This window comes from Aphelocoma coerulescens, chromosome 14, assembly GCF_041296385.1.
Source record: "Aphelocoma coerulescens isolate FSJ_1873_10779 chromosome 14, UR_Acoe_1.0, whole genome shotgun sequence".
Lineage (NCBI taxonomy): Eukaryota > Metazoa > Chordata > Aves > Passeriformes > Corvidae > Aphelocoma > Aphelocoma coerulescens.
The window spans coordinates 5,650,351-5,662,072 of NC_091028.1; the positions used below are offsets into that span (position 1 = coordinate 5,650,351).

General features: G+C 42.8%; 1 long non-coding RNA gene across 1 annotated transcript in view; it reads left to right on the forward strand.

Moving 5' to 3' along the window:
* Window positions 1-11,426, forward strand: part of LOC138118549 (uncharacterized) — a 308,809-nt gene extending 297,383 nt beyond the window's left edge. The window contains exon 7 of the long non-coding RNA XR_011155203.1: window positions 9,458-11,426. This is a non-coding gene — a long non-coding RNA (uncharacterized lncRNA). The remainder of the gene's footprint in view (window positions 1-9,457) is intronic.
* Window positions 11,427-11,722: the final 296 nt, after the last annotated feature.

Genomic DNA, 11,722 nt, shown 5'->3' on the forward strand with positions numbered 1-11,722 from the left:
GATTCTGCATGACTCCCCAAACTCACATCACTGTTTGGGAGCTGGGATGCATCAGTTCTTTGGGGAATCTCACTGGAGAGTTATCTCTGAATTATGTCATCCAAGAAGGCTTCAGAGGAAATGTCACTGCTGTGATGACTTGCATCTGTAAAAGCTTCCCACGAAGACAGGTGCCAAATTAAAGAAATAAATAATTAGGGATGAGAAATGTCTCTGATTTTTCACTTCAATTACTTGTCCATCTGCATGCATATCTGGTGTAATTTCACACCATTATTGCAGAAGAGTTGGTTGGCACTCCCAAAATGGTTTACAAGCTCTCTGGCAGCAATCACTGTCTTAGGAACAAGCTGAGAAGCAGTCACAAATTCAATTGAAAGCCTCCTGAACCTGATCTATCATGCCAGGGCCCTACACATCATTTTGCTGTATTAATACTACAAAGAGGCAATCACCCAATACCCTCACATACATGGCAGTGCAGGATGGTGAAAACTGGAGAGCTGAGTCCAAAGCAGTTCCATCACTCCATGGTCTTAGAAGTCTTCTCCAGCCTGAATGATCCTGTGATCCTATTCTGTGATGGTTTGCAAACTCACATTCCCTTTAGATTTTAAGTATTCAATGAGTAAGAAGAGCCCATTTCTGCAGTACACATTCCATATGCAGTCTCTGCTCAACACCCACATGCTGCACTATGTCAAACCCTGTGTTCAGAGGATGTACAACAAAATTTGCCTCTTCCACTAATGCCTAAACTCCATTGCCTGCTGATGTATGGCCACAGTGCATCACTGGAGTGATGAGGATCTGATGGGATATTGCCATCATTTATTACTGGAATATTATCACTGGCATATTATTGCAATGTATCACCAGAGCAGCACCAGCAGGGGTGGAGCTGCTGCAAGAGCCATGTATGTTTTATTAATTCCTAAGTGATAGCTGCAGGATTAGGATGACACAGAATCAGCACATACCCTGCTTTCCTCTCATTCACATGCTTGCAACATGAACTGGTATCTTTTGTTTGCTACTTTCCAGGTGTGAATCATTTCCTTGCTGAAGTTTTAGATTGAGACCTTCATTCTGAAAGTTTTGCAAGCAATTATGAAGTAACAAAGACCAAAAGAAAATGGGAATCTGATCTTGACTGTCTTGTTTTATCATCATCTCTATCATATATTTTCGGATTATTTTGTGGCCCTGACTATTAAATTGTTTCATGTTACCCCAGGTATTATACAAAGACTTAGAAAATGGGCAGTTCATTAAGGTATGACATCTATTTACAATGACCTTTTTTTTTGCATTTGCATATGCATTTTAAAATTCAGTATCTCATTTGCTGCCAAAAATAACATACAAAACCCAGAATATTCCTGCCACTCAGCCACTCAAATTGGCAAAATGACATCAGATATTTAAACATCTTGATGAAACCTGAGTGTTCTTTCTCCCATCAATGTTAATTCTGCCTGTCTCACCATGCTTTGCACGAAGCAAGAGTGTACTTACATTACAGTGTCTCTTCCACAGTCATTGCCTGGAGGAATTCTGAAAGCTCTCCTGCAAATGTCCCCTGGATTTATTTCATTGTACTACCAGAAAATAACATTTGCTGCAAGCTTTATATGGAGCAACTTCTGCAAAGAGATCCCAGTGTCAGCCTGTCTGATTCAGTCAGGACTCTGTTTTAGTTAGTGATAAGGCTCCTATCTGCATCCCGCTAGGATCAGACAGAGATATTGGATAACTACATTTAGTTCTTGCTGCTCACTGGAGGATTGCATTCATCATATCTCTGCTACTTCTGGCCATTATCTATCAGTACATAAATATCTTCATCTTACTTAGCATCACGCATTTTTAAGCTAAAACTCGCTCTCTGATAGACCCCTTCAAATCCCCATCATTCATCCATCCCTAATCTATTGTAGTAGAACATTAGGGATGAAATGTAGAGCTGCATATTTTTAAAAACCACTGATCTAGTTTCAAGTTGCTGCCCTAGGTGAGACAGTCAGCTTGCTTGACCAGGGTTGTTCAGACACAAAGAGGCAGGACCAGACAACCCTGGAGAGAAGCCCCCTGTGTGCTTGGTAAACTGTGACCCCAAACTAGAGGTAATCTACAACAGCACAGCACCTTCTCTGGAGTTAGCTCTTGGGTAAACCTGGTACTGTAATAAAGCCCAGCCCCAGAAGATCGTGAGCAGTAGAGCAAACTGTGAGAGAAGGGGTGGGCAGGGGTAGGTGAGGAGCCAGGGGGACACAGACTCTGGAGAGATGCTGAGGAGCACTTCAGCAGGAAGGAGCCCTTTTAGTGGTGCATTTGGCTGTCACCAATTCAGCACCACTCAGGGCTGGCCATCATCACTGAAAAGACAGAGCATGGTAGTGATAGAAGTGAAATGTCGCAGGTTATTCCTGGCTGTCTGAGAACAATTTCTTGCTTCTGGAGAAAGACTGCACACGGGTTTTTTTAAATTCTTCCTTCCTCTCTCCCAAGAAATGGTTAATGCTCATGTAGCAACACATAGATCAGGAGGTTAATCCCAGAATGTGCAGTGTATTAGGCATGATAAAAGTGAACAAAACAGCAACATCTGTTTCAAATGACAGCTTCTCATTAATCTGCACATCCACTGCTGAAAAATATGGATTACACTCAGCAAGAACCCTACCTAGATTAGTAGTTTAGCAGCCCAAGCAAGTCCTCTTGCCTGTTGTCAGCTAGATTGTCCCTTGCTGAACACAGTGACTTTCCCAGGACTGCCTGCAGTAATAATGGACATTCATTTAATCATATTGCCTGACACATAGCAGGGAATTCAGTAAAAACTGGTGGGAGGGATACAGAACTAGTGGAGATTTAATGTCTCTCTTCTTTCTGCATATGTTGGCTGGATGAAAGTGTTTAAGCTCAGCCTCAGATGTTGATGTCATTCTCTGACCAGCAGTAGATGTATTCTTCCAATGCAGTGTGACTTCTGCCATCACAAGTAAATATCTGCAGGATGGCACAAGTTTTGGCAGTCCTTCAGAAGGGTGTTTAAAACCTTTTGTCACCTTTCTGCTCAAGAACCCAGTGCAAAACTAAGAAATGATGGGTTGGGAATTGAAGGAAAGTCCTGAAGCAGGTCTGATTAGAAGTAGAAAAAAAAAAAACCCAAACCCACACAACACAGTTTGTACACTGCTACCACCTAGTGAATTAAAAGAAAACAAAATCTCCCTCTGAACTAAGATGAATCAAATCTGAGGGTATGAACCTTCACCACTGAGGTCTCTGGGACTTTTGCCATTGACTTTACTCAGAACAATACTTAATGGGATAGGCCATATTAAACATCAGGCATTTGAACTTCAAGGGCAATTACAGAAAGTACCAAGGAGTGTTACATATATTTGTGATCTAGATAATTGCCATAATTTGTCCAGAATAACACTGAACCTAAAGAATCATTAGCAATTACTGCTTTAAGTCAGTGCAAATAGGTTGAACTGGATGAAAAGACCCATTTGAAGACTGGAAAAAATGGGAGCTTTTTCATGGGTACTGCATTTTATTTTTCAAATTAGGTTAAACCTTAGGAAAGAAGTTTACACAGCAGCTCTGGAAACCTCAGTTCTGCACTGGTGCAAAGAATTTCTCCAGAGAGTTTGACCTTCCTGCTCTCTGGGGCTTCCCCAAAGCAGGAAGGAACCAGCCACTCCCACTCAGTCTTTAGCTCTGATTTAGTGGGCATTTTTCTCTGTTAGATTGGCACGTGGTAACTCATCTCCCAAGTCAGTCATGCTGAAATGTCAGTGCTAACATCCAGTGCTATTAAAATCCACACTGATTTTGACACTTCCTCCTGCAGAGTCAGCATTTTATTTACCCCAAGGCATACTTTCACTGGCAATGTGAATCTCAGTATAAAGTGTCAGGATTAAATGATTCATACCTTATTTGCAGTACTTGATCCTTTCTTCCCTATCCTGTGCTAGGAAGAATGCAAGGACCTTAATTACCTAATATTAATAATACAAATGCACTTCTATGCAACCATGCTTTAATCACTTTCACAATATTTATCATCGTTAGTCTCATATCATAGTTCAGCAAAGATCTGAAGTGTATTCATAACTCAAAGCACCAGTGTTTTACCCTTTATTTCTCAGCCTTAAAATGAGGGACATTATTTGAGGCTGAGCCTAGAAGCACATCTCACAACAGCCCTACTTTTGTGCCAGTTATGCTGTGTTTGTTTGGAGCTCAGATATGTTCAGAAGAGAATCTTTCTAACACAGTAGAACACCCAATTAATTACCTCTCTCTTTTTTTGTTTGCAACAGAAATTGCTTATGTTAAAGCCAGTTGCAAAAGAGCTCTGTGGAACCTTCTGCAAAGCAGTTTCTTGTCACAAAAAAAATTAGTCTTGCAGTAATTAAATCTTCCATAGGTTTACTATTTTAGAAAGATTGCAATTTATGTATCATAAAAATCATGCTTTAGAGGAAGAAAAGAACTTTAACATTTTATCAATGTTAGTCTCAATTTGAAAATAGCTTCTTAAATGGTCTGTATTAGAGAACATAATGTTGAAAGTAAAATCAAACCTTTGATTTTTTTTTTCTGAATTTTCTGTAATGTAGGTTTTGTGATATAGGGGGTCTCCTCAAAAACCTGATTCTGATATCTTAACATTTCGGGGGAAATTACAGTGTGTACAGTCCTCTTTGCATCATCCTCCCAGTTTCCTTAAGAAATTCTCTGCTTTAAGCATCTCTTTCAAACCTGTTAAACACCTTCCCAGTGGCTGATGTGCCATTTCACAGCAGCCCTGGTTCACTGGCTGCCTCCCCCCGAGCTTCCTGCAGTGCCTCACCCATATTCACTTTAGCTTGTACTTTGTGTTGCTACATAAAGCATTATTTTTTTTTCTTTCTTCAGGGCAAATGGATGGGATCTGTAAAGCAAGTGATTTTGAAATGCATCTTAACTTTCAGATCAGCCTTTGAGAAATTAATTTCCACTTAGTTTTTGGAGTCATTCCAACTCATCCTCATGAGTGAAATATGGGCATCAGAAGGTGGAACAGAAAATACAAAGCTAATGATCTGGTTCATGTTAGTTAGTTCTCTCTTAATCCTTTGAAAGATTGCATTTCCCGTCTCTGGAATTTCCTCTCACTGACGGTTTTTAAAAGAAACAAGACAATATTTGCCATGCATTATATATCAAGATTAACTCAAGAAGCGAAGATGATCTATTCACCATCCCTCTAAGCCTCTCATAATTAGGTCTACCAGCTTTCAAGGACAGTACTGTCTGAGCTTTAAGAATAAGAATTCCCATTGAAATTTAAAATGTCTCCCAGAGTAAAGTTAGAAAGGACAAAAGGGACATAACCTTCACCCCTTATCCACCCTGGCTGGGCTGAGTCATGAATACACAAGGACTGCAGGGCTGCAGTCACTCTGCTCCTGAAAAGTGGACCCTGCTCCTCCCCAGGCCACCTTGGGTCACAGCTTTTTCAGTTCTGCTCAACCCTATAGCAGCGACCACATTTAAATTCCTACCCACTGAAAGCTTCTCAAGTGCTGTAGGCTTTTCACCCCATTTTTTGGAAACCTGCATTGCCTTCAGCCGAGCTATCTCCAGTATTTTTGCTAGAAGCCCCCTCAGGAGGGGAGGTGGGAGTCCATGCCCAGCCTTTCAGTGGTGCTTGGTGGCTACTGCAGTGTGACCCTGTGCGAGGCAAGGAGCTGATACCAGCAGTACCTGGGGACATCTCTGCATTCCTGCCCCCAGTGGGGATAAGAGCAGGTGACACAGCACACTGGGGCTTGGTGGCCCCCAGTCAGACCAGTCCTGCAGCAGGCTTTCCTGCACCCAGCATTTCCCAGAGAAGATGGAAACTTCCCAGTCACTCAGGGAAGTTGTCCTGACGAGTCCCCTGCTGTGGCCCAGAGGCTGCTGCTGTGACACAGACTGGACAGCAGTGGCCTCTGGAAGAGTTGGGGGGGTTCAACCCACACTGGTCACTCTGTTCTTCACTGCAGCTGGCTCTCTCCAGCCCTGTGTCAGTCCCAGCAGAGCAGAGCACAGCAGGCACACTGCTCCTGTCCTCCTGGAGCAGCCACACTACTCCTGTCCTTCTCCAGGAGCAGCCACCCTGCTCCTGTCCTTCTGCAGGAGCAGCCACCCTGCTCCTGTCCTTCTCCAGGAGCAGCCACACTACTCCTGTCCTTCTCCAGGAGCAGCCACCCTGCTCCTGTCCTTCTCCAAGAGCAGCCACACTACTCCTGTCCTTCTCCAGGAGCAGCCACCCTGCTCCTGTCCTTCTCCAGGAGCAGCCCTGCTCCCTGGGACAGATCTGCTGCTGCCTACAGAAGGTCCAGTACAAACCCCAGGTACAATTCCTAGGAAGTTTGAAACACCCCTGCAGGTTGGACAAAGTTGTTTTTGATGGATATCATGGAAATATGTTTCTTAGAAGTTCATCGAAATAAGAAATGAGAATTAAAATAGTATCAAGTGTTTCTCCTTCTCTCCCCAAATTTCCTCTTCTGTACAGCCAGTTCTACCAGCAGAGGTACAAAAATAATGTAGGAATGTAAGTTGTCAGCAGTATTACTGATATGCAAATATAATAACTAACATTTGTTGATGTTGTGAAATGAACAGTAGATTTAAAGAGACAGCAGGATCTTCTGTTTACTTACAAATATGTATGCAGGGAAGGGGGGATATTTGCATGAAACCATCCCAGACATCATATTTTTGCCATCATATTTACAGTCCTGCAGAACTTTTCCAGACCACTATCCTCTTAAAGAAATAGCATCCTATTGCAGTCAGATGGAAAAGGGTAAATTTGAGGAGACAGTCTATTCAATTTTGTTCCAATAGAATTGCAAGCACTTTGCTTTTGTCTACTATTATTTCAAATGTCGGGCTGAAAAATTCAGTCCAGCTCCCAGTTCTGGTAATCAGAAGCTGCAGAGAAAATGCATTAGTTCCTTTCCAAACAATAAGGAAGATTTGGGTTTTTAAGTGAATGAAAGTTTCTTGGAAACAGCAAATTTCAGTGTTCATTACTGGAGATCAAGATTCAGCATGGAGAGGTTTTTGTAATTTCTCTCAAAAAAGGTAGCTTGTTTAGAATTTAAGAATTTCTCATCTTTCTTCTCCCTCCTCCCCCAACCTTAGAAGATACAGCTGGTAGGGGTCTAAGACTATAAAATAAGGCATTAAATCAGAGAGCCTGTGTTTGTCCTACTTCGTCCACTTTTCTACATTCAATTCCATACTTAATAGGAGGGAAGACAAAAGAAGGAGAGATTTTCAATACTCAGACCCTAATAATATCCCTCTGGGATTACCTGCAGCTCAATACATCATTCAAAAGCAAAGATTAAAAGTAATAGTCATGTTAATATTATTTCACAATCCACAAACATAAATCCTCCTTTGTTATTCATGAGCTTATCACACACACCTCTTAAGGAGCAAAATATTGCAGCATGTGCAGAAAAAGGGAACACAAAGTAAACAGTGAAGGGGAGGCAGACAACTTTATAGCTCATTTAAGGTAAAGATATTGCAGGTATGTTTGCTAACAGAGTAGAAGTGTTCCTGCCTGGCTTTGATGATGTATCATGCAGAAGCATTTACTGTTTCCCTAATCATGACTTAATCAGACCCTGAAGTGCCCACATCCTAAGTGTGTTGTTTTAAAGTGATGGATACTTGTGGGATGAGGTGGTGGGGGGCAGCAGTGCTTTGCACATCCCCCTTCATGTCGGGTGACAGACCCAGGAGCGTCACACAATGCCATGAAAGAGATGGACTCCCTTGCTCAAGGAAATTCACTCAACACCCACCAGGATATTTCTGCTTGCTGCATAGGAATGAGCTGCTGACCTTGAGCACTGGGAGCCTCTGGGCTCAGGACACGCTGCTCCTGCACACAGGGCTATTCCCAGAGAGCCTGCAAGCAGCAGAGGCCACCAGAATCGCTCACAGGCAGCCATGGGTGGCTCCTGCCCAAACATCCCCTCAGAGGCTGTTGAAGATTCAGAGCTGAATTTTATTTCACAAGTGACCTCCTCCAGGTGCCAACCCATCCCTTCCCTGCCCAGTGTGACCCCCTGAGCTCTGAGGAGTTCGAGGCAAAGCCATGGGGTCTGTAGGGGACACACACAGCCTGCCTTGGCTCTGTAGCCATCCAGGCTTGAACCCCAGCCGGGAAACACGTGCACAGTCCTCCTGATGGTGGTTACTGTAGAAACAGAAAGGAAACTTTCACCAATGTTTCTCTCTTATTTCCCAATAAATAGCAGCATCTCCCCTAGAAACTATATCGATCTCTAGTTGTTCAAATAACTACTATTACAGAAGTAGATGAACTCTCCCCTGATAGACCTGTCAGACTCCCTGCTGATGAGAAGCCTTCCATGCAATCCATATCCACAATTGCTTTGGAAGTCGACAACTGATGTTCCCTCCCTTTTCCCCCTCCAGCTATATCCCTGTAGCTTTCTTCAGTTTCAACCTCCTATGCTTTTTTAAGCTGATACTTGTTTTGAGAAACTGCTGGAGTTGTGACAGAAACTTCTGAGCTTTCCCAGTAATTGGCCTGCCTGTGTGCAATGGAGGGGTTGAGAATGACAGTGCAAGGGAAGAGAACCTGGAAAACTTCTTGTCTTGGGAAGCTCCTGCCATAAATCAGGTGGCATTGCATGAGCTTGCCTTGCACATGCAGTGCTCTGTGCAATGAGTGTTTCCCCTCTCTCAATGTCTTCTCACATATTTATAGATACATGGTTTGATTTTACACATTAAACTTATTATGTCCGTGTTTTTTATTTCTGTAACTATTGCAAACCATTTCCTCTGACTCAGAGGAAAAAGGCATTAAATACACAACTTGTTCAGCTGGAACAGTTGCAACTTTGCTGATGAAGACTCAAACAGCAAGAGTTACCCAGTTCAAGCAGAATCTCATTATTACCTGGAACTACTGAGAAACTTAACACTCATCATTGTTAAACCATTTTGTTGTACGAGGCTTAAGCAAAAATTAGCACAGGCTGTATCCTCAGCTGTCACAGGCTGACAAAGTTGCACTGATTGCACTGGAACAGCACTGCTTTATGGAGCAGACTCTGGCCTGCAGCAGCCCTGTCCCAGGCGAAGACAATCTGCATTCCTCCTAAAAATAATTAATTGAAAGCTGTTTGGTAGCTTTCCTGACAGATGGGTAACACAGTTCGCTGCCTGATTTTCTGATGCTCATGAAGTGACCTGACTGAGCCAGCAAAGTTCTTAATACTTCACCACCTCGGCACCCAGGGAGCAACTCAGGCATCCTGCTTTCACAGGTTTTTTTTGTTTTCTTAACTCTTGAGTGGGAGAGACAGAAAACAAGTTCTGCTTATGCTCCTTTTTTCTTCTGACACAGGGATGAGGGAACACCCTCCTGAGAAGGTTTGAGGGCTGAAGGTGGCTGAGCTAGAGCTCTCAGGTTTGCTGCGCTCTTGTTCAGCCCTCCCACATCTGCCCTGGTGTTGCACAGGAGGAAAACTGCTGGACAGCACCACTCAGCTTCCCAAGAGCTCTCACCACACCGAGCAATCAGCATCCTGGACCTTCCCACAGAAACAGCTGCAAGAGAGGTGACTGGGAAAACGAGTGTATTCATCTGTCACCTATAGGTTAGGTAACAAAAACCTTGGGAACTCATCTTGATGCTGTTGCCTCTGTGGTTGTCTTCAAACAGTGCAGAAAAGTGGGTGTGTGCTGGAAATCTATTAGCTTGCAAAGGAGCTGGGTACATTGATTATCCTGTGTCAAGCAGTATTGTAAGGAGTTGGGCAAAGGGGAGGTTATAACCATACTATGACAATAAAGCTTTCGAATTCCTCAGGTGTGAGCCACCTGCTGACAAGCTCCCTACTTAAATGTCACTTAGCAAAGCTTTTGGCACTGGTGTTTTCCTAAGTGTATTTCCCTATTCATCTTCCAGATAATTTCATTATCTGCCTGAGTGAGGCTCAAAGAAAGGCTTATGTAAAGGTTTCTCCTACCAAGACACATCCCAGTTTGAAGCTGATTATTCCAGACCTTTTCAGGATTAAAACAAAGTGCTCACTCACAAATTTACCTTCTCCAGCATAACAGGCATCCCTTTTCCACATTTCCATTTTAAAATGTAAAGAATATGGCTGCCAGTCAGATATTGCAGCCTGTCCCTCTCTTACCTTAAGAATGAACAATTTTAGTGTAGAAATTACTGCTTGCAGACACCAGAAAGGATCAGCAGATACATCTCCAAGTTTTTTTGGTTTTGTTTAAAGTGACATCTGCTTGAAAATTTTCAAGTGTCTGGAAAATTACAATAGGTCTCCAGGGAATGGATTAATGGGCTGCAGACATGCAAGGCAAAGATAAATGCTGAATAAAATACCTCACCTAGCACTGCAGTTCATCAGCTGGGTTCCCATACCTGCAATAAACCTCTCCCATCTGTGCCTGCCCATGCAGCTTTCAACCTTCACCAAGGAGGGAACTCCAGGCACAGTAAGGTCGACCCTGGCACAAATTCTTTGGTATTATAAAGTACTCATCTCATTTAGCAGAAAAATGTTGACTCTGTCTCTCAAAAGTAGAATAATCAGGCAAGGATTAGGTTTTTTAGTAACTAAATACTCTAGAAAGTAGAGCTTCAAAGCCTGTGGGTGTTAATGCACTCTGGTTTTGCCAAAAGGCTACCAAGGTGTCCAGGCTGTAATCTGAAAAATACTCTCTCAGTATTTGGTGCTTGATTACTGAGTGAAGATGGGGAACAAGCTCTGGAAAGAAAGACAAGCTGTAGGAGAGAAGGTGAGAGAAGCTGTCCCTACAGACGCACCTAAATTAATGGGGAAAAAAAAAAGGCTTAGGCCAGAGCTACAGGAAAGAGGAACTCTTTGTTCCTCCTGCTTAGTAAGAACAATTAAAATAATTACCCAGTTAAAACTTTGTTCATTCTGTGGTGACCACAACAGAGTAGCTTGATAACCCTGCCCAGCTCTAATTTCACGTGGTTTGTAACACTCTGCCTCTCCTTGGAGAATGTCAGGAATTGTTGTTACTGGTTGAGATGCTTGGGTTGGCAATTCAGAAACCTGAGACATGGGCATCAGAGCAGTGAGTGTGCATGCACAGAGAGCACAGGGAAGCTGAACTTAGCCTGCCTCATGCAGCCCAAGCCCAAGAGGAAAAGGAGAGTATTTTTCCTGAAGAATGCTCAGTGCATCCATCCCACACTGGCAGAATTCTGACATCCTGACTTGACATTAACTCCAGTGAGCCTGCTCTCATCCTTATATTTAAAATCTGTATATAAGTATTTTCTAGACTGAGCACCACAATGCATATCCCATGTCAAATTAAACCTGTTTTACATGATTTACTGCTCTATTTTGTGCATATTAAAAAAAAAAAAAAATCCCTTCAACTCTCATGTCTTTTTATGTTTTTATATATCTATCTTGCAAGATTCTTTGTGATCCACATATAGAATGCTTCATATGAGTGATACTTCAACCTGACAGGGAAAGTCTTTACTCAGTCCTCATCTGCATCTCTGGTCTGCCTTAAAAGGCATTCAAAGGCTGCTCTTTTGTCATGTACCTCTAGAGAGTGATGCCACATGGACATGAGTGCACAGCCCATGTGGCAGGAG